Below are 24,726 nucleotides of genomic sequence, written 5' to 3'. Positions count from 1 at the left end.
TTTCTGTGTGAGGCGCTTGGTGACAAACTGGTTTATAGAAGTGATTTATAAATAAACTGATTTGAATTCACACAAGAAGCAAAGTTAGGTGTGTTTTGGTTGTTTTTTTTGGCTCATTCTCTCCTTAAGTTGGATTGTCCAGCTCTCTTGTACTGTGGTCTTTGTCACTGCCTACCCCACTGCTAACTGGAAATTGTTCCTTATCTACAATATAGTGCACTATATTTACTTTTTGCCACTTTATTTTGATGTCTGAATTCTGCAAAATGTATGCACCATATAATGCCCTAAAAAATTCCCACAATGGAATGAAAAACCTGGTGTTTATGGCATGTACACTACTGCAGCTCCAGTGGAAAAAACTGGTATTGTTTTCCCGGAATGAAGACTGCATTTCCCATGAACACCGAGTAAAAGAAAGACGCTACTTATTTTAAAAACTATATTTCTTTTTTAAACACAGCTGTTATGATGACGGTGAAGCAAAGTAAACTTTATTATTGTACCGTTCACACACCTCGGTTACACGTAAGGCTGCATTCACCACCACATCTAGCAACGCGGCACCTTCCCGCAGGGTTGTGCGGAGGTGTGGGTGTGTTTATTTGTGCTTTAGAACATAACCGCTGTGAAACAATCAGAAAATAACGTTTTTCTCAGATTCACTCCTTTATTCTCAATACACCACCACTTGCTCTCTTCATTCACTCTCTAGCTCGCTCGGCCATCGCTGCTCTCTCTCACTAACAAGTCTGACTTTTCTTTCGATGTCATCAAACAAAGTGAACTATCCTCCTCCCGTCCTCCCCTCATCCTAATAACATCTCTGTACTCCCTCATGCTACAATGCTACATGTCATGTAAACAAAGGCTCTTCCGGTCTGCGTGCCGTAAATCATTTTGTCTGATTTTGCAGGGAATCTGACACGGTGGCAGGCATTTAGAATAACTATTTAGAAATAGCCAATCTTCTCACTGATGGTCTCGTTTGCTTATCTAGGTCACATAGAGGCATCAGAGGCATCATGAGACAGTTTCATAACCAGCTAAAAGTTCCTTGTAGTAACTTTAAAGCAAAAAAAAATCTTTTCTAAACGTAAGAGCATGTGCAATACTTTTTTGCTAGCAATTAATCATGATAGATGTGAAAATTACAGTTGTGACGTCAAACCTGCCAGTAATGATGTATAATGATGGGGATTCATAAGTATGAGTAAAGTACTGAGTGTTAATTATATAGGAAATCAGTAAACAAGAGTGATTTTGGACACACAGATGGTGACACCAGCTGCTTCTTTCCACCAGCCACTGAGGAGCTTTACCAGGAGGGCGTAACATGCTATCCCCTAATATCCCACCTCACTCCATGTGTGCACCCTGACCAACTAGTGGGAGTCACCGGTGCAGCAACAGGGACGCGATCCCTCACTGGCTTCCCACCAACGAATACTGCCAACTGTTCAACGGATCACATGTCAAAGCCTGAGTTATTCCTACAACTCATGTTCCTGATATGCTTGTAGTTCGGATGTGAATCATAGCCTGTGACCTTTGTGCCATCCTTTAACTGAGTCTTTATTAGCAGTGGTCTTAACCACCCATTGAGAGTCTTGACCAAAACAAGCTAAGAAAAGAAAGTTACAGTCTACATTGTTCCATCTGGTAGCAGACTAGAGTCTTAGAGGAGTCCAACACATGCACACACACACAGTTTAACGGGCATTCCAGCTCTACCACTGATACCTCAATAAACACAGATGCAAAGGGGACTGTGGCTGGTCAGGTCTTGTAAAGAAGTGTGTGAGTAGGCGTGTGTGTGCAGATTTGCATGTGTGTTAAAGCTTTCATGCATTAATCTGTGTCTAACCTATGTGTTACGTGTTTGTTTACACATTTATAAGCATTATCATGTTTGCTTTAATGTTAAAATGATGCTTGTTGTGATTTAAAATGACATATTTTATAGTTTTTGTGCTGCATCAACAATAGGCTTGTGTATCACTCTAGTTGGAGAGTGTGTTTGTGTGCTTATTTGCTTTTGTCTGTGTGTGTTTGCACATTGATGGTTCTAGTTTCTTCACCAGCTCTGTGTCTAACCGTAGCTGACACATTCAGCACATCACTGCCCCAAAAATAAACAAAATCAGAGCTGCCTGACAACGGTAAAATAAGGTGATGAAACCTCAATACTCAAAGGATTTCAGCCCAAATATGATTGCAACCTTGTCTGTGAGTCTAAATTATTAAGTTCATGCCAAATATAAAGTCTTCACAGGTTAACCTGCAGTTACAAGCAGGTTGCACTATATATGAAAAAAAAAAAAGATTAAAACCAATATGAAAGATGTTTCAATTAACCTGGAACAAACTGAAATGTGTGCTTTGAAATGAAAGCATGACACACATCTCCAACGTTTCATAATGTCTGTGACCCTTTTAGAGGATGAAATTACAGCAAAGTGAACAGACAGGATTGGTTTGCATTCAAACAGAAAGAGCAGCAGTACTGAAACAACGGCTGTGTGTTTGTTACATGGCAGAAAATACAGGAAGGAGAACACAGAAATGTTCCGAATTTTTTTTTTTTTTTTTCCAAAATGATACAAGATGAGACGCTGGAGGTTAGACACCTACTGTCCGCATTATTATCATTATCAGGATTATCACCATGGCAACCAGTTTTAAAATGTGGTCCAATGAGGGGCACCTTGACTCCAATTCAACTGTTTGGTTTAATCATTCAATAAATCAATGATATTCTGACATCTTTCATGCAAAACATTTCTTTTTTAATCAGTTCATTGTGTGTACGGCCCTGTATTCTTTTATTTGAGTCTTCCATTGGAATATTAAACTTGCTTGAAACTAATGCATCCAGTAATGCATTAGTGCAAATTATCCGAGACAAAGCAAAAGCTTGACATCAATCATTCAGAAGGTTTAAAGCCACACTTGCTGGTTTTCCAGTCAACAATTCTAGGATACAATGGCACTATTGATATTATGTTGAACATTTAAATAATCAGGTTACATCCTTGACTTTGATCAACCACACCCACCACACCAACTGATCAACGATTCAGCTGTGAAGCTTCTGCCAGGTCACGGTGGGTAAGTCTTTTGAAATGTTATAAAGCCTTGTGAGCTGCTTCAGAGATTAGGACAATCTCTCAGAGGTAATGATCTCATATTGTCATATTGTATAACCTGGGGCCTCATCTATATCATATGACTTACGCACACACACATACGCACACACAGAGAGAGAGAGAGAGGGAGAGAAAGTCTAAAAGCTTCAGTGTGTTTCAGAGTGCATTAATGTGTGTGTGTGTGTGTGTGTGTGTGTGTGTGTGCCCATAACAGCTTATCCCTTCATCCTGCAGCAACCATTTCACTGATGATGACCCATTAGCAACTGACGCACACAGACATCTATGTATGCGCTCAACAACCTTTACTCTCCATTCTCTCAATCACTCTCTCTTTCATATTATGATCAACTGACCCTGTGGTCACATGACCATGGCTTTGGGTCACCTGACTTACTAGAAGCCAACATTCCACTTACCAGCAGCACTTAGAAAAGACCCTGACCATTCATATCACTGTTAGACACCTCCCTGAGGACCCTGGAAGATTACTTCCCCTTCTCCTTCTCTCTCACTCACTGTGTGTGTGTGTTAGTGCACGTGCACGGGTGTGCGTCCACATATGTAAGCAGAGAAAGCAGACGGCAAGTCTAAGTGAGCTTCCTAATCCATTATTAATGTTTCCTTCTTCATTCTAGTGTATAAATTTGTACACAACTCTTAAACATACGGTATGCTTTGTAGGCTGCCGTAAATACAGACTTAGAAGAGTTATAAATATGTTTAAAAGACAAAGTTGTTGCTAGGATGTAGATATTTAAGGAAGTAATTTAATTTATTTCATTTACAGCACATCAGTCTTCCTGTTGAGGGTGGATGTTTTCTTTCTCTCTTTACCTCACTCGCTCTATCCCTCTCTTTCTGCTCCGAGCTTCAAAACATCATGAGACTTGAGTTTATCAGGCTCAAAAACACCCTCTCCCTCTCCATCCAAGCCTCTTTCTTCCTCTCTCTGTCTCTCTCTGCTTCTCATACACACAGGCAAACGCAAACACACACCTAAGCGAGACGAGCCTATACACTTGAATCTGCAGTCCCTTATCTGACACTTCTTTTCTACATGAGGACTTCTCACTCTCTAAGCTCTTTCGCTATCTTTCTTTCTCCTATCCGAGGACTTAAGAAGCCACCTATATACATCCCTGTGTAAGTGACAGCTCCAAGCCCTATTTCTGTATGAGGACACACATAAAACACACACACACACACTGTATACCCACATACATCTGGGCAGCCAGACAGGCAGGCACAAACAGGACCAGTGGTGTTAAAGCATTATGCAGCTTCCTGCAGAGAGGCTGAAAGCTGAGACCCTCTGATCGACTGGTCTAGTCTGGACATCCCGCTGTGCTTTAACACTCTGTGATCATCTGCTCTGGTCTGTCGCACCTTGGTGAGTGAGCGGCACTCGCAGCACCAGATGGATGGCGGTCACAACAGAAGACAACACCACATGAGTGCTAGAAAATTCACACAATAAACACCCGGACATGGTAAACTGGGACTCCACCATGTCACAAACAAATGATAATACTATTAGGTATGGTTGTAGTTTCTGGGTACCCAGGGTCATACATACTAAATTCACAGGAAGTCCATTATCTCTCCTGGGGACAGTGGAAAACTAAATATAGCTAGTATAAGTAATAGCATATGATTGTCTGTGGCCAAAGAATTATCTGTTTCTCAGGGTTTCCATTATATAAAACAAATTTAACTTGTTTACATAAGGGGGGGAAAAATCAATAAGGGAAAAAACTTTTCTGTTGGCCTCATTGGTTGGTAAATTCACAAAAAATCTCACCAAAATCTGTTCCTGTTTCCCAAGATAAATACCTGTGGGAATGTAATATGATATGTTCTGAAACAAAAGGTGCCTTCTTCAAACCTCATTAATGCTTCCAAACAACTGTCATAGATATAGTCCAATCATGCTCATATACCCGGAACACCTGCAGTTATCACTTTTCATGCTACAAAAAGAGTTTACATAAAGTTCAAAATACTTTTTTAGTTTAAATGAACAAACTGCAGCAGAAAAAACTGTAAATGTTAACTATACAAATGCTTTAATAAGTGATTTAATGAGATATGCAGACCTCTGCCGCAGCAGTAATAACCTCAAGTCAGCTCTGTAAAGATGGTCAGACTCTCCCTCTAATAAGTACTCGGACATAGAACTGAGGATATGCTAAATAAAACAGAAGATCAAACACATTTGTATGGTTGGCGATATTTTTTCTTCCATTTTTTCTTCTTTCATGTCATTTTATGATTAATCATCCACAGTTTTGTCTTAACAATCGCTCCATAACTCCATTACAGCAAGGAAGGTAAAAATGTGGGAAAACAAAAGACAATGCAGTTCCAAAATTACTTGAACATAACTGAATAGTGATTCCTCCATAGCTGATTATTAGATTGAGATGATGGGTGTATTATATTTACCACTCTCTTGAATCGGTGTCAGACTGATATTTCAAATGAACACACAGCAAAACGACTGGCAGCGCCCTTTTTCTAAACTCATGCATAAACCCCTTTTTGAGAGCCAAACTATACTATAAACTTTTCTCAGTTTCTCCTGAATGTGTTCGTGACCCAATTCGATTTGTTCCTCTGATAAACCTTTGAGTCCTGACCCAAATTTCGAAGAATGCTGTTCTATAAACTCGAGGGAAAAGTCGAGACCTGCGAGTCTTTATTACATTAAGCTTTTACGGTTCGGTGAATGAGCTGATTTGTTACTGTATACAGTCAAGACCTTCAGTGGTGGTGGATAGGGGCTCATGGAGGGGTGGTTTGTGTGTGTGTATGTGCATGCTATATGTGTATGAGCATGAAAAAAAAAGCCTGGTGTGTTCCATTAGTATGCAGCCAAAGTGTCTCTCAGACCCCCCACACTCTGGAAACACTCTCCTGCAAAGAACCGCAAAACCCCCCTACAGCGCACACCTACAACCCTAATAAACATGTACACAAAAGAAGAAGCGCTTCACTTACGCACATGCGTCATGTGCTTGCACACAAAAACCAAAGCCTGTCCAAGACCTTTACCGCAGCCTGTTATAGTTAGCCAGAGAGAGAGAGAGGGGAGAGAGAGCATCTGTTGTGAATAAGAATGATTGAAGAAGTGGACGAACAAGTTCCAGGAAAAGTCAGAGGTGGAGAGAGAGTGATGGGAGACTGATCTCATCATTTAAACAGACATATCAGCGCAGGGTGCCAGAAATCGAAGGAAACATCAAGATATGAGTTCACTTGTTCACACCCTCCTCCTATATTCCCGACGTGTTATCTTTTTGTCTTCTCTTTCTCTCCCGTCTTGTTTCTTTTTCCTCTCACTGACTCTTTGTTTCTATGCCCTCCCCCTCCCTCCCTTCCTCCTTCTTCTACTTCTTCTTCTTTCCTCCTATTTAGGTGGTTTTTGGTTTCCCATCAATCACCACTCTACATATTGCAGTAACCAGGGCCATGTGTCTGACTCTATGCTCTGTGTGCATGTGTGTGTATTGTAATCTGACCTAGTTGTGGCTGAAAAATCAGTCTTGACTTGTGGTAAAATACATACATTATGGTTTCCCTTGTGTTTGTGTTATAGAGATATGATTGGAAATATATTATTTAGAGTATTTAATGTCTTGGTTTACTTTTACACAGCTTTATTTGCAGTGACGGTGACAAATGGTGAAAGCTTCAGTCCTCTATTGGAGGAACATATTGATTAGTTTTCTGTTTTTTTTTGTTCTTTTTGCAGGCACTACAAACTACCCATTCATCAGGATGGGTTCAGTGACAACGCCAATGTGTGTGCATGTGTGTTAACAATAGGTGCCATCTCAGACTGCCACTCATTGTGCACCCTGTTGTCTCATCTTTCTGTGCCTGGCTGTACAACACACACACACACACACACACACACACACACCATGTGCCAGTCATTACCCTCTGGTCTGTTGGTCACGCCTCATCTCCCCTCCTCTTCCTCGTCTCCTCACAGCTCTTCTCTTATCTGCCTTTTTTTTTCTCTCCCATTTTCTTATCTTTTCTCCCATCTCTCCTATCATTTCCTATCACTCGTTATCTTTTATTCACTCCTCCTCTGTTTCCCGTTCATGGGATTCCCCTGAAAATAAAGAGTGTAGGATGCATTTCAAAAAACGCCCTCTCTCAACAACATCGCACCAAACAGTTCAGCCATTTGATCCAGTCATCTTCATCCAAGGGTAATGAGAGGAAATCTGAGGATAATGAGTGGAACTTCTGGTGTAAAGTTCTTCCCTTGTTAAGTGTTAATCCTTACCAGAACAGCACGTCATGCACAAAGATCACACTATAACTGGTATAATCCCAAATTTGGAGCTAATGAGTAAAAATGGTGACATGCCAGGCTTCTAACGTTCACAGAGAAAGAGGAAACAGGCTTCGCATAATGGAAAATCAAAATCAATTTGGCTTATATTGCGTTAAAACAAGTAAAGGATTCAGTGCCTTGGTCAAAAACATGGATGTGAACCTCTGACCTTCAAGCTTCAGGACATCGTCTCTCATTCCAATAATCTAAAACCAATTTAATGCCCAAAATCCTGAATTAGCTGAGCTAGCCTGTTCCAATGTCCAAGACTCTAATTAAGCTCTATTCATCGATTGTGGTTTTGATTGAAATGATTAGCAACCAACAACGGCCTCCTTTGTTACTGACACAGAAGACAAAGATCCAATTAAGTCACATGACGGCATCGTAAATTTTATGGTAAAAAGGTTACCGTAGGCCACATGACAAGGCTTTTTACTATTTGCATCAGTTCCATTATTTAATTAGCGTTACAGGACGATTATCCGCAGTAATCTTGAGGAGTCTGAAATCAGTTCAAAGTTCAAAGTTCAGTGGATTCAGAGTGATGAAGGATTTTAATGTGGAAATTATTAATCCTGAACACAAACTTGGGATTCCTTGGTTTGTTTGGCTAAATTTTGAATTAAAAATATTAAGTTTGAGTCACTGCACTGAAATATTTATTCTAAAACACACGACATGCATGTAAAAATGTTTGAAAAACTCGTGTGACTAACTGGTGGCATCTAGTGAAACTGCTTTGCGTACATTTTCGGTGTGACTTGGTTGATTGATTAGGCAGTAAAATGTCCTTTGAACTAGAGTGAAGATTAATTTGAAACTTGAGACATTCAAACATAATGGCTGACATATATCAGCGATCCTGTCTGCCTTGAAGTGACCCAAAAGCCTTTGAACTTTTAAGGATTTTGACCCTTTTGCAGAGGAGGCCACACCGTATTCACAGAGTGTGAGTGTCATGTGTGCATAAGTAGGCTAATGGCAACATATACTGACATCTCTGTATGTGTGAAAGCACTCGTGTTTCTGTGCGCATTAATCATAGACTGTAAAAAAAATAAAGGACGTAGCCACCGTGACGTCACCATTGATTTGTGGACTCCCGTTTTGAAAACTCCAGTTTGCGTTTTGACCTTCGACATCTTGGATTTTTGGAACCAGGGGTGACTATATTTGGACAAGAGGGTGGAGCAGACCCTAACGCTAACTGCTAAATAAATTATATATAAATTCATATAAAATATATAAAAATACCTATAAAAATTCACCCCCACAGTTATCATGAATGGGAAAAAGCTATAGAGACTAAAACTGTTTTGTACCAGGCTGTAAACATGTTAACTTCTGCTGCAAAGTTGGGCATTTTAACATGGGGGTCTATGGGGATTGACTTGCTTTTGGAGCCAGACTCAAGTGGCCATTCAAGGAACTGCAACTGTTTTTATCACTTGCACATTGGCTTCATTTTTCAGCCCCAGTGGTTGTCGCTTGACATTAATATATGAGAGCTTTAGACTTTTTAAGTGTTTTTTTTCTATGTCTGTGAGTGTCTGTGGCTGATTTATGTGCAGTCTTAATATAGAGTGCATCCACCTGCTTCTCTGTGAACACATCGTAAACAAACAGAGATATGGTGATGGACATGATCCATTCCAAAAGTGTCTACTGCTCAGACCTTTAAATATTTCTCACTACCACTCCACATGAATAAGTTATATTTCCAGTGCTAAAATAAAGTAAAATATGACTCTCCACTACTGTCTGCATGTTTGTGAGGCGAACAGAAACGCCCCATAAAGCAGGATCCCAGATAAAATCCCCACTAAAGCCTACAAAAATACCAACCGATGCTACCGGCAGGAGTTCATTAACAGGAAACATTATATATCCACTCCTGCGTGTCGTTATGCGCTGTGTGTTGTGTGCTTATGTGCACGTCTCCCTGGATTCCACAGGGTGTAAGTGAGGCCTTATAGCGAGGTCCTGACACTGTTACAGTAACTGATGATCTAACAGAGGGTTAGGCCCGTGTAAGAGAGAGCATGAGGGCTGTCCCAGATAAAACTATTACATAATCTGGGAGGACTATCTCTTTACACTCCATTAAATCTAGGCCTCAACTATTAACGCCCAGGATGAACTTTAGCACCTCTCCAGTTTCTCCTTAAAGATCATCAACAGCTATTGGCATCCAATCACAGAGCATCGCTCGGTTTACTGCAAACAATGTGGCTGATCTGATGAAGCGGTCAGCTAGTTTCAGTGAGCATATATAGTATATTATACACAATATAAAAGCATACACTCACCTTTGGCATTTGTTATTCTTTATTTAGAAAGTGATAAAGTACAGTAGTAAAGGAGGCAGATATGACAGGACACTTCTGATGTCAGACCAGTAGATGCTTCAGAGGTGACAGACTAAGTATTGAATACCCTCTATTCCGTATCCACTTCTATACGAGGAATATTAACAGATTATTGACCCCGGAGTCTTAGACCTGCATCAATATTTGCCAGTAGTTGCCAACTCTTGGTCTACTTCCTTCCTGAAGAGAGAGCTTAAAGCAAATTTGCAGAGAAAAGGGTTTATTGCAGCATATTAGCCTAGTGATAGCAGGATGAATAGAAATAGATGTTTTGTTAATAACGCCTACTGATTCTGTACTTTCACAACTTTTTTTGTTACTTCGCACTTTCGCTTCACTTTTCTTAAAGTTGTTCTCATAAACATTTTTACATCAACAATGGTTGTGTGTGAAAAGGGTCGTTCATAGTGATGAACAAACAGAGAATATCCCTAAACTTTACATTTCCCGCACAGCTCTATTCAGTGTTTTGGCTTCTTTCAGCTCATTGTTTTGGTTTCCTGGCCTACAACTTTCCTGTTTTGATTCAGTCTCACTATTCTCATCAGCATCATGTCGTTTCCAGCTGCAGCAGGCAGCTGTTTTCAGCTAAATAAAAGCTCAGATGAACCCATATATGCTACCTATCCGGCACCACACGCATGCAGAGTTAGCTACTAGTTGCTGAGCGCTTAGCTGCTAAAGAACAAGATATTTTTCCTCATGCGTTGGTGTTGGATTTACATTCATCAGGTGGCCAGAAACACAAATACTGCTTGTTCATATCTGCTGGATGTGTTAATAAGTAACTGCAGTTAATGCGGCAGTTAATTCGTGTTTATTGTTACCAGGAACAGGCATTATTTGGGAGGAGAGTGAAAGCAAGCAATTAAAACAATTTGCTGAATATTTAAAGCACTCAACATTTATGCTCTGTCAACCTAATAGCCACTTTAATGAGTGTAGGCAACTGTCCGTTTACATGAGTGTAGCTTTGGCACAAACACACTGACTCCGAGACTACACACACTACTGTATTTCAATGATGTGTTAGAGTGTTTGTGTGTAAGTGTTTTTGCTGTTGTCTTGCTTCTAACCCCTCTGCAAGTTTGTCAACAGATTAACAGAAACCCTGAAGGAACACACACACACACACGCAAATGTATGAAAACGAGTACATGAACATTCTGTACAACACACACACTGCTCCACCACTCACATCTATACAATAAACATAAAAGAGAGGGGATTAGTCCATGTCAGCAGAGGGACAGAGGGAGAAACGAGTGGAAAAGGAGGTGAAGAAAAATAAAAATATTGTAGAACAAACCAGTTAAACCATCACCACCAATCCTATATCCTCTATGACCCCCTCTAACCTCCAATCTATGTCTCTCTGCCCTTTTCTTCCCCTTGCACTGCCATATATTTCCTCAGCAGCTGGTTAGTTGAAGCGAGGGAGAGGAACTGATTTAGGCCTCGGCTCTGAAAGGGTAAGCAGAGAAGTTTAACAGATACAGGCTACTGATAGAGCCGTGCGCTAGGAACTCAAGTAATCTGCAACAGACAACTGGGCGGGCTCCAGAAAACAGCCGAACGTACGTGTGTTTGTTGGCGTGCACGAATGCTCTGTGTGTGTTTGTGTGTGTGTGTTTCTCTGTGGGTCTGTCTGATGAGTGACTGTGGTTTTGTTACATGCAGGTTTTGGGGTTAATTTGTTCCAGATGAGTCTATTACTGCCAAAAGTGCACACTGTTACAAGACATTAGCCTAGTTTTTGTCATACTTTTTTGCTCAGTCAGACACACGCACGCACACATGTGATGTAAAGCAGATGTATTTAAACTGAGGAATGTAAAAAATATAGGTTACCATCTGTAACATTACAAATGGTGCCTACATTGATTCCTATACACAAAAAACACATGAAGAGACATCTTTTAAAAGATGTGACATGTATCATTATGTGGTGTTTACAGATGCAGATTTTCACACTTGTGACCGACAAAACTGGGTCGGAAAAGCGGAGGAGGAAGGGTGAGAGCAGAAGTGGGGACGGAAGTGAGGTTACAGGAAGTGGAAATGGGCATATTTGTCCTCTGAAGTCTTTCCTGTTGGGAAGACACACAATGCAGAAATGTTCCGTACAATCCCTGCTCTTACACTCACAAATCGAAGCCTTGCATATCTGAATAATGACATTTTGCAGGAAATTTAAAGAATGAGCAGGCCAAGGAAAAAAAAAAAAAAAAAAACAAGAATCACACATGAGAAATTCTGATTATAGTGTCAGTTTCCTCGACAGCTTATGTCCAGCCAACTGTGCAAACTGTAGCAGATTTAGATGGAGACAGAGGAGAGGAGAGGAGAGGAGAGGAGAGGAGAGGAGAGGAGAGGAGAGGAGAGGAGAGAAAAGAGGACAGGAGAATAGACGAGGGAGGCAAAAATGGAGGTCGGATTATATGACAAAATGATGCAATAACTGTGAGAACATCATGCACACACACACACATACACACACGGTGTAGGGTTACTGCAGAGGTGCCTGTCTGTCTCAGTAATGCCTTGCTGAGAGACATAGATGTCAATGTCACAAGGACTGAGTCAGTCTAATGCTTAGATCAACCAGAAACACACACCACCTTTGTCATAAACCACAATCAGATTTTTTTTTAAGCTAATTCAGGAATGTTGATTGAGAAAAGGGAAAATAAAGGAGTGGCAGGAGGAAATAAAAAGCTATAAAGAGGTAGAAGAGTGATGATTAAGAGCAGCAGGACGAGACGATGAGAAGGGGGGAGCGATGAGAAATTATGTGGGGGAAGTAAAAAAAAAACAAAAAGGAGGGGATGGGGAAGGAAGAGAGGACAGATGGGAGACGGGAGAGACAGAGCAGAAGAAGAGATGAGGAGAGGAAGATGAGTAGAAAAGACCGAGAAAGACAGATGTTAATTGCTCATCGGAAGAATGGGAAAAAAAAAAGAGCGGCAGAAGAGAGAAGACGGAGAGTTGAAAAAAAAAAATGAGGCGGGACAGGACATGAGGGAAGACAGAAGATTTGAGGAGCAGAGGGGCTGAAAGAGGGAGAGATGAGAGGAGGTGGGAGGGAAGACAGCGCAGATAATGAGCTGTCAATTGCGACAAAAGCAGAATTGTATAACTTCATAATGAGACTCGTTCTCAGGAAAGATAAGTGTAATAATGACGAGGACTCGCTAATGAGACGACGACACCGACTCGCACACAATATAACCACCGTTTCCAGAGCAAACAATTATAGTGAGATAACCACAAGCCCCGATTAAAACTTTTAACACAGACACTTTCATAAAAGCAGGAAGTTAAAAGGTTTATTCATAAAGAAAGTGAGAGCCGTTTTTACCTCTCTATTCAGTCCAAGCCTGGCTAACACTGTTTCAAATAATAAAAAAGGTAAAAAATTAACTTCTTTTTACAAATTAGAAAGTTTATTCTTATTATATAGCTGCTTCTTTTCCACTAGGCCCAAATGTTCACATAATAATTGTTTTTTTAAAGTTTATTCCAGAAATTTCACATTTGACATAAGCAGGCTTTTAGAGACTTCAACCTGTGACCCATTTTGGGTCCCGACCCAAAGCTTCAGAAACTTCAGCTATTTCAGCTGCCTGTGTTTTGGTGTAATGGTTGGCAGACTTTCTTATGGGGAGAGAGAGGCTGGATAATTACAATAATGTACAGCTCTGTCGCCTCTGAAAGGAAACACTATAATTAATCACAAAGGACATCTGGCTACAATTAGCTTTACAAAGACCTGTACAATAGCCAAGCTCTTATTGGTGTCACTGAGCACACGCAGGCTCGCACAGTCATAAGGAATCCACATGCACACACACACACACACACACATACACACATGAACTGGAACAAAAACTTTTCATCGCGCCTACGACATATTTTACAGGCCGGGCATAAAAGATGTCCAAGTTTCTTTCTTATGACAACAATGAGCGATGACAATATGATTTCTAAGCCTGAGTTAACACAATGGCTGCTTAAAATATCCATATGCTGAGGTATAAAATCACATTAAGGTCAAACGAAAAAAAAGAAAGAGACACTGACTAAGACGTTCATGCTGCTCTCTTCTTTTCTTTTCATGTCCGCGGAGTGAAGCAACCGCCTGAAGGTAAAAACGTGGTGACAGTTGGGTTTGAATTTCTATTAGATGAGGTGAGCAAGTGTCGCGAAGGGCTAACAAATCTTAGCAACGTGTGACAAAGTGCCTTTTAGCAACCCGGAGCTTCTCAGTGGCCAAACACACACACACTGAAAAGCTAAGCGGCATGCATGTGTGTTATTATTCCCTGCCTGCCCCTTTAAACTGCTCCAGCAGGTATGCTATGTAATAATGTGCTATCATTAAGTTACATAACTGCTTTATAAAACATAAAACAGACTCAAGTTATAACTGCGGATTAACTTATTATGTATGATGATGCGGTAAAAAGTAAAAATATATCTCTAAAATCTGATTTGTTATCTAATTTGAGACAGTTTCCCTGTGAAAGATATTTAAAGGAGCCATTAACACATATTATATAGGCTACATGACATTAGGTCAGCAAATTGTTAGATAGACACTCTCTCTCACACACACACACACACACGAAATGGCAAAAGAATAAAAAAAAGAAAAGTCTGGAAAACCTGTGCAGCCTGTACTGGGAGGGGGGCAGGGGGGCTGGGAGGGGGGGAGGGGGGGGTGCATGGACAGAGAAAGAGGGGGTAATGTCAATAGAAAGACTACTAGGCTTTCTAGCTGAGATAAAAACACACAAAAGGCATGTGTACACATACAAAAACACACGTTACATAACACTGCTGCAGGTTTACGAGAGGTCAGAAAAACAGGCTTGAAGTCAGAGGGAAGAAGAAAGTAGGTAAAGAAAGTCAAGCCGAGACAGAAGACGTGCGTACAACAAACAAGCTCGGTCGCACGGCCCACGTGCGGCTGCACGGCGAAAGCAGGATGTTTGCATTGATGAATATATTTGATTTTTGATAAGACGGCTTCACCTGCCTGTTTAAACAGCTTCTGGGGCATATATAGTTTATGTGAGCGCGCATCAACTACGGGCAGCAAGTCTAATTTATTCAGGTGCAAAGACTAAGAGAGAGGAGGAAAAAAAAAAAGCGTGTGTGTACTCTGATAGGACCCATCAGAGCTACAACTTCAAAAGACTCCCCACACCTGTCCATACTCCGGGCCGTGCCAACACATACAGAAGCATCGGTGTATGAATGTTGTCGTTGGAATTTCTCTGATCAAAAACCTGAAAAACACAAGCTCGCTCTCTGTCAGTCGTGTTCTGACAGAGTGAAACGCTTTGCTGACAGCGTTGTGTCAGAGCGGAGGCCGCGTATGTAACATTTGCTGCGGCTCAGAAATGGGACTCTCTTCAAAAAAAAAAAAAAAAGGCACACGAGCGGAGGGAACGTCAAACTAGGCCTGTTTTGCTGTCTGAGCCCCCCACCCTTCTGACAACGTTACAGCCACGGTTCACCCGCTGAGCAGGGAATGCAAAACCTGACCTAGTAGAATGTCCTTTCCATTTCCAGCCACACTGTCCCACAGACGAGCAAAAACAAATGCCTCATGGGAAGAGATGTAGAGGGCCTCTTTTTATTATACTTCTACTTCCTCTAACTTATGTTTGCCTTACGCGCCCTCGACCTAACATAACATAACATCAGTCACATTTGTTACATGAATACTAACAGATGGACGACGTGGAGGTGTGTTAGCCATCGTCATAAATCTTTCACCGTGTATCTGTCAAACTGTGCGCTGACATAGTTTACTGACAGGTGCTACTGTGACTCTGTGCTGTACGCGGTTATTATCTAGAATCTAGATTGTATCAATAAACGACCTCGCTGTCCAAATACCTTGTCAAGCGTTGCAGAACTCAGGAACTTCAGATATGACAAGACACGTGTCTGACTGTAAGCCGGCAGTCATGCATCATCTGTTTACTACTTTGAATGACCTGTAACTGCTACTGATACAGAAAGCGTTTGGTTTCACAAACAGCAGATATTGTAGCCAAAAGCTGCTATAGTGATGATCTCACTATGACAGCTAAGCTCAAAGTTACAAGTAATAGAAACAAGTATCTTTGAAATGAGCAAACAGACTTGAGTTGTCCTTCGACTGTGAAAGAAGCAGAGATGAAGAAAATGAGAAAGCAGTGATGCAAACACAAGCAGATAAAGAGGAAAGGAGAGGAAGAGGAGAAGAAAAAATAGAAGGCACACACATGATGGAGAAAGAGAACTAAGCTCCCCAACAGGGACTTGAGTTTATTTGGAAATTTTACCACCCAACCAGAATTACCAATTAAATCCGAACCTGTAAACAATGATGGTGGATTACCGGTTATGAGGGTTAGCAGTACAACCCAAACTTTCCAGTGCTTTAATGTTCTGTTAGTGAAAAACAAACCATTTATTCGATCAGTTCACCACGGGGCCAGACGGAGATAAAGCAGAGTGGTGAGGGACTGGCATGCACACACACGTACCAGAAATGACTATGAGATTGCACGTTCGCATCCTGTGTAGTCAGCAAAGGAAATCAGATATGATTCATGTGTTGGGTCGAGTTTTTCCTCTTCTCCTTTTCTTCTTCTTCTATCTGTCTTTGCTAATCTATCATCATCCAGAAGGTCTCGCCCCCAATGGACCCCTTAAATGACCCAAACGCTCACCCTAAATCTGACCTCAGACCTCTCTACTCAATGGAGACCCTCAATGCTTCTCCCTGTGAGTGAGTGAGTGTGTGTGTGTTTCCAAGCATGGCGGTGTGTGAATGAATTGATGTTGATGTGTGTGTGTTACGCTGTCTGTTTGCACGTGTGTTTAACTAGGTATATTTATATGTCTCTCGCTGGTCTCTCTAAGTTGTCAAGTGTTGCAGAGAGTTTCTACAAAGTCGTCTTTAGCCGTGTTTCCATCTGATGTCAGGCGAATTTCAGGCAAAACTTTTGAAATGTCACAAAAAAGAAGAAAAAAAAGAAATTTAGATTCCATCAACTGGTTTGGAGGGAATAAACTAGGCTATGCAAAATGTAGCTTCATCAGACATTGGCAGTATAGACTATGTTACGCATGGCTGTAATAAACAGAGTAGAAGAAATAGAAGTTGTGAACCGGAAACAAAACAAAACCTTAGCCTTGGCCATCAATGAGAGGAAAATGGAGAGAGGCCTTCAGGAGTTTGTTTCAAGTGGGAAAGTTGTAATTGTTCATGTCAGCTTGTATTGGCCATTTCCATCTCCCATTTAGTGCATTAACTTTTTTTTGAAAAAGGCAAAAACGACCTCAAGCCAGTGACAAAACTTGAATTTTGCCGTTTCCATCAAACTTTTCTAATGCGATACTTCAAAATGTGCATAAAAATACGTTGGTAGTGTTACAAATGCACCAGAGAGAAAACACATACACACATATATAACACAAGCCCACAATAAACACATAGGGCTGCACCTGGATCAGAATTTTCCAAGTTGACTCTGGGTCACCAGTTTAGGCCAAATACTATATATGAAAACATCCCATTTCTACACAAGTGCACGGTCAAGGTTCAGTTATAAAATCCTAGTGCACCTCTCCTACGTGGTTTCTGATATCGCTGCCAGCCAAAAACTCATCGCGCTGGACGACAGCAGAGGAGCTTACACCAACGTCTGGTTCAAAAGTGGTTCAGCTGAGAGTGCAAGGTAAGCGGGGGTGCATAGAGAAGTAGTGAAGTGCACCTTGACGCCGAGTACATACAGCACATCAGCAGATCCAACATCATGACATTTATACAATGCGAATCAGCAATAACAACAGAATTACAGACAAAAAAGGTTTGCGCCTCTGCTGCCTGTAAACATGTCAAGCAGTATCAAATATGTTACGTTAAAACATGAATGCAGCAAGAGTACTGAGAAACATCCAAAGGAAATTATTTCTGGGATAAAGTAAGATGATGTAATGTTTATATTTAGTAATTTTTACAGCGTAATTTTTTTCCCCAGTCACCATTTATGCTGTTGAACCTCAGTATACTAAGCAGATTAAGATACTAAGCAGATGGATTAATGGGTTAAGACTCTTCATATAAACTGTGTGTTGTACACACAGTGCTAACGAATTTGGGTTTTCACTATCTCACTATTTCACTATCTATATTTTTAATTTCAGTACTGAAACTGAGACGGTTGCAATTGCGCTCACGATCTTTGACTGAAAATGTTTACGATTATCAGTCATTCAACAACGAAAGGGTTAAGACCTTTTAACTGAATGATTGTTCGGTTGATTCATTAATACATTCATACATTTCCTTCATGGGTTTGACTTCAAATCCACACAAAAACACTTAGAACTCAACACAAAAAAAAACAACAGAGACAGCCATCTTCTCAGCCATGTGGCAAACAGATTACTCTGGTTTACCACTGAACCTTCCTGTTGCTACAGCTGATGCTAATGGACCTGACCTTAACTCTGCAACAGATATATTTAGCTTCTGAACAGGCTTTATGCGACATACTGTTCTGCCGTATAACTGTGTGTGTTTTCAGTCAATGAGGTGACAGAAGCCCCTCTGTGTCTCTCTCTCTCTCTCTCTCTCTCTCTGTAAAATGTGCTGGGACTGACTGCTTCACATTCATAAATTTAGCTTCCCTATGCAACCGGTTTTCTTCCATGCTTGACCACCGAGCAGTGGTACGAGAGCAGTTGGAGGTTATGTGGGATTTTAAAGAGGAGACTATTTGATGAATGGAGGCCATGATTGTTCATGGCCTCTATTCAGGGAGCATCCACACACACACAGGGTTTACTGGGGTGAAAGTAATTTGAATATGATCCAGATGCCTTCATGTGTGTAGAATAGAATAGAATAGAATAGAATAGAATAGAATAGAATAGAATAGAAGAGAAGAGAAGAGAAGAGAAGAGAAGAGAAGAGAAGAGAAGAGAAGAGAAGGTAAATAAAAAGGCAGAGCTGAAAATATGAATCATGCGCTGCTGCTGCTGTTGCTGCTGCAAACACCTCCAGCCCACGAGACTGCTATTTATAGAAAGAGAGAGAGAGACAAAAAAAAAAAAGAGAGAGGGGAAGAGCAAAAAAGATAGCAGTGAAGAAGAGAAGTTCAGAGAGAAAAAAGCATAACACAAGACAGCAGGAAGGGGGATGAATGATTGAGGAAAAGAAGAGACAAAAAAGGAGAGAAGTGAGAAGAGAGAGAAATCAGTTAAAAGGGAGAGGAGGGCGGCAGACGGGAGAGAGAAAATAGAGACATGGAGGAACGATTGTGCACCAGACTGAGAAAATACCAGGGTCAAACTGCGGTTGTCTGGATGGAGGATGGATGGAATGACAAAAATGACCAAATTACCAAAAGTTAAAAGAGAACAATGCCATGTGTTTTCTCCCTCAGACAGGTGTATGTACCTGTCTCAGGGCTGAGTCAGTGGGAAAAGGCAGTCTGCCAACATACTGAGTGTTTCTCAGAACCTGAGATTACAAGTTATTACTGAAATAGAGTTTTGTTTGCGTAAGTCAAGATTGAACCTGTCTGATTCAATGACACATGTAAAATGATGAAATGAAAAGCGTTTTTCTTGGTTTCAGATTGCGATGTATTATTCTTTCCCACCATTTTGATCTTGTTTTATTAATATCTGACACTGAAGTGTGAATTGTAAACTTTAGTTTGATGCTTCAGAGTAGGTAGTAGTTTTTCATTGTCAATTAATATCCTTAATTAATCATTTAGTCTACGAAATGACAAAAAGTAGTGAGAAATGCCCATCAAAAACTCCAAAATCCAGTCAGATTGTTTGTTTTATTCAACCAACAGTCCAAAACCCAAAGATATTTCATTTTTTCATAGCCTTAGTGACAAAAAAAGCAGCAAATCCTCACATTAGCGAGGCTGGAAACTGCAAATATTTGGCATTTCTGCTTGAAAAAATGACTGAAATGATTAATCCGTTATCAAAATAGTTGCAGATTCTTTATCCTCTCATAGACTAATTAATAAATGAATCCCAGTATCTACTTTAGGGCTACATTTATAAAGGCATACAAAGTTTGTCTAAAAACTAGAGCTAGATCAAGAAATCATCCCGACCGCTGTACTGATATTAGCTGATATTAGCTTCTTGCAGATGTATCTGCGTTGGTGCGTATGTTTGCTGATAAGTCAAAAGAAATCGCAGCCCAGAAATGACGAAGACATGCTGGAGTTCATTTGGAAGCAGTATCGCCATTACATAGTTTGTCCACAAGAGAGCATTGACATCTGACATCAACTGTGAAATCTCCAGATCAGAACACCTCTTGGTAACAAGTAAAGTACAAAAAATACAGTCAATGTATTATTATCAGATTTTTTTAAACTCTTAAATATCAACGTCGTATCAGCCGCAACAATTGGCATCGGGTCGGGCGAGGGCTGGGCGGTATGGCCAAAAAATAAAATCTCAATGCAACTGTGCAAGAATAATGACAGACCTGCAGCACCTGCTACGCTGTCATCACTATGCATAAAGTACAGGTTATCTCATACAGCTCACATTCATGAACAGGCACCTTCACAAACATTTTCAAATTCCCCATTCGTACATAAATGCTGCATCTGGCTTTTGAAGTGTCACACACTTAACATTTGTCTCCCTAATGGCGAGCCTGAACTCTAAAAGCTCAAGCTAACAAAAGCAGGTGTGTAGTATGCATACGGTCTATTTTCGTCATATAAAACATGGGATTAAAGAGAAGCGGGCAACAATCACTCATTTTGTTTTGTTAACGAAGCAGAAACGCTCGCTGGCAGGACCTGTTTTGATCGATGAGGAAAAAAAACAAACTCATGTAACTCCTAAATAACAAAACACATATTTATGAGAAGCACAAAAAGAGGAAAGAGGCCATAAATAGCTTTATAAAACAAGAGACGGGAGTCTTCATCGAAAATAAATGTACACTGTGCGTCCAACACACCTGGGAATCCTCGGAAATCCTTTGAAATGAGTCTGGCCGACAAAAATATCAAATAATCAAGGACATGTCGAGACACAGTGAGTGATGACAGGATTTGCGGTCACAGTGTGAGACGGCTACAGGTGACGGCCATTCCCATGGCAAAATGTGGCATGCTCATTCCCACTTGCTAACACACACACACACACACACATACACACATACACATTTGGCTATTGCTCAATATTTAACCAAACCAGATGGATTTCTCAGTAATCTATGTTGACGTGCAAGTGTCCACACACTGACACACAGATCATTTTTCCACAATTGCGACAGTTTCAAAGATAATGAAGGCAGACTGACAGTGCTAAGAACATGGCATTGACACAGAGTTAAAGTGCTGAAATTACCAGTATGGTAATTGAGCCAGCATTAGAGGCAGTTTCATGGCACTTTATGGTAGTTCTTAATCTCCTGCCATTATTCCTTTCTGCCGCCACCCCTTTTTCGCCCCATTCCCTTTTTTTTTTTTATCTCCCCCCCCCCTCGCCTGCTTCAAGCTACTGAGCTGAAACAGAGCTAATGTTTGGGCTAATTAAGGACATTCCCATCCACAGCATTCAGAGCAGATTTGCTGTTTCAACAAAAAGGAAGCCTTCTAAAGAGTTTAAAATTAAATCCTCCCTAAAATGTGCTGGAAGATGCTTACTAGAAAAGCCAGCAGTTCTTAGCTGTTTTTCGGCTCACAACCCACACCGAAAAAACAAAGCCATGCTCTGTTGCAAGAAGAGAGGTGAAATTAAATGGCAAACGATCGATCTTTATTGTGTTTTATCGCCATTCTTCGAGCTGTTTTACTTCATTGTTAATACAAAGTTGCAAAGGAGTTGCAAAATTTCATCATCTTGCAACACTTGTAGGCTGAGAGACACGCGCTGCTGAATATTCCAGGAAAGTCTTGGACGGCAAACATATTTCATAATACTATGACATCATGATCTGTAGTGTTTCTCTTATATCTGACAGGTTAGCATGTCGCTGTCAATTCCAAATAATCATTCACATCCTCACCAGGCTATGGAAATATATCCGGAGGAGTCCCTCCAGAGGAGATTTTAATTGAGCCACTTACAGCAAATTAAATATTTGATTATATATGGTCAATCAAACAGAGCGGCGTAAAAAGCATGCCAGAGCTCTGTAGATGGGCACACAGGTAGCAGATAGCTGGCGGTTGACCACAGCGTCTGAAATATAAAGTGTCTTAACATATTGAAAAAGAACTGTGTCAAAGTGTCAAGTGTGAGCATGTGTTAACCACAGTGCGCGGATGTGCTGCAGACTGTGGTATAGTTTAGTGCCACCTGCAACTTGAACTGCGATGATGCAACACCTAGGCATCTCTAAATAGTTTCTCTCTTGTTACAGGACACTTTGTGTGCGACATAGCGTGCGTCGCCTTTCTCGTCACCTTGTCTCGCTCATGAAGATAAATGAGACAAAACGGAATGATCATAGATTTTTAAAAACTCCTTACACGCACCATTTCTCCTTCTTGTTATTATAATATGTAATCAATACGAATCGATCAATAATAAAGGCTTTTGTTCATAATACGGTGAGCATCTGGGTTATGATGTTTGAAAAACAGAAGCTGCTTCTTGGTCAGCATCCAAGGAAACATTAGGACCCTAACCTGTTCTACTGCAAACAAAGCCACATGGCTGCATGCATGCATAGCCACCCACACATCAAACACACACACACATACACACACATACATACACACATACACACACACCCACACATCAAACACACACAGAGGCTGAGTGAGTTATTATCAAAATCAACTACAGGCATAATTTTCACTTCACATAACTGTTGTTTTTTCTCAATTCCGGCAATAATGGGTTTATGATGACATATTAACTCAACAAAAACTTCTAAAAAAATTCCTCTCAGAGAGTGAATAAAAATGCAGCACTACAATGGATGGCTGTGTAAGCTGGGCACTGGTCACCACTATGCGGGCAGTGGTGGCCTAAAGGTTTGAGAAGGTCATCAGTTCTATCCCCCGGACCAGCAGCTCTTCACCACCACCGAGGTGCCCCTGAGCGAGACCTTTAACCCCGACTGCTCCAGTGCAGCGGCCCAGTGACCAACCGATCAGACTGTAGTTGTACTGAACAGCTTCGAGGTGTCAATGTATAACTGTGTGAACGTGATCAGGGCGTTGCCTGAAAAAGAGAGCACTGCTCTCAGTGAAACTCCCCCCTGAATAAATAAAGGTTGAAAAAAAAAAAAAAATCTGCCCTGTACTCTTGTGCAAAAGCCCCAGGGCTGGAGAGCATCTGGATATTGAATATACAATGGAGCAGACAATGCCTAAAGTAAACAGGTTGAATGGGACTCCCATCAGACCACAGGGGATATACAGTCCATTACCTTCTAAAGCTCCCCATTAATTTTCTGTCTCACTCTCCCTTAGTCTGTCTGTGTCACCGGCACTTACTCACCTCCCCCCCCCCCCCCCCCGTCTCTCTCCGTCTCTCTCACTTGGTCTGCATCTCTCTTTATCTCCCTCTCGCTGTCTGTCTGCATTTATCTCCGTGAATATCACACTCTCTTTCCGGGTTGTTCGTCATCAGCCCTTTCTGTCTCTCTGAATTGTCTGGCTCTCTTTCTGCCCTTGTCTCTGACTATCTCTCTTGTGTGTATCTCCTGCTCATCTCTCTGGCTCTGGTTTTATTGTCTCGGTTTCTCTCTTCATCGAGATTTTGCATCAGTGTCTGCCTGATATTTCTCTCTATTTTTTTTATATTTGTCTCATTCCCTCTGTTACTGCCCGTCATGTGTCATCTTTAATTCAATTTTAGTTAGTAAGCATGAGTTCACTGGTTCTCGAGCTGCGTAATCCCTCTCACCAACACTAATCCATCGTTTTTAATGGGGGTCAACTGCTTATGTATCCACTTTAACACTGGATACAGTTAATCAATACACTCAGACTAGCAAACACAGCAACACAAAAAGCACATGACTCACAAAATCTGACTATGTAAATGTTTTTGTGCCTAAATTAATTATACCTATTTAAAAAAAGAACAAAAAAAATTGTTGGTTGCAGCTTCTTTAATGTGAGGATTTACTGCTTTTCTCTCTTTTATGTTATTTTGAGTTGAACATCTTTGGGTTTGAGGTTGTGTGGTTAGATAAAACAAGCGTTTTGAAGACGTCACCTCAGGTTCTGGGAAACTGTGATGACATTTTGCTCTATTATCTGACATTTTACAGACTAAATGATTAATCAGTTATCAAAATAACAAAGAGCTTATTGGATAAAAAGAAGTTCAGCTACATTAAAGTGGTCACAGATGTAATATTGTACGTAACTGTATTTACCACATGTGACTATTAGCTATAATCTACACACAGGCAAACACATGTGCACGCTCAGCACAAGAGGAATAACAACGAGATATTTTCAATCAAATATTGATGGGAGTGAGAATGGATGGATGGAGCCTTTCAGATAAGCCAGGGGAGATACACACACCTCTCTCTCCTACACACACACACACACTCAGAAAACACCCCTCAAACAAATCTAACTCTATAAAAAAGGACAGTCTCACCCATTCAGGTCAGACACAAGAGCAGTATAACTTTTTCTCCATTTTCTCCTCCCTCTCATCTTTCTTTCTTTCCACTTTTCTCCATCCTTCCATTTTTTTCCATCCGTGTCTCTCTTGCTTCTTCAGTGTTGCCCTCCTCTCAGTGTAACTAAGCCCTAGTCAACAACGGGGTGACAAAGGTGAGCTGTTTATCACCCGTAACACAATGAACAGA

General features: G+C 40.8%; 1 protein-coding gene across 4 annotated transcripts in view; it reads right to left on the bottom strand.

Annotated features, from left to right (window-relative positions):
* The window catches only part of wnk1b (WNK lysine deficient protein kinase 1b), a 98,510-nt gene that overhangs the window by 53,701 nt on the left and 20,083 nt on the right, over positions 1-24,726 (bottom strand). The window lies entirely within an intron of this gene.

This window comes from Thunnus maccoyii, chromosome 23 (genome assembly GCF_910596095.1).
Source record: "Thunnus maccoyii chromosome 23, fThuMac1.1, whole genome shotgun sequence".
NCBI lineage: Eukaryota > Metazoa > Chordata > Actinopteri > Scombriformes > Scombridae > Thunnus > Thunnus maccoyii.
Note: the sequence above shows the minus strand (reverse complement) of the source record. Positions and strands in the feature narration are given on the sequence as shown.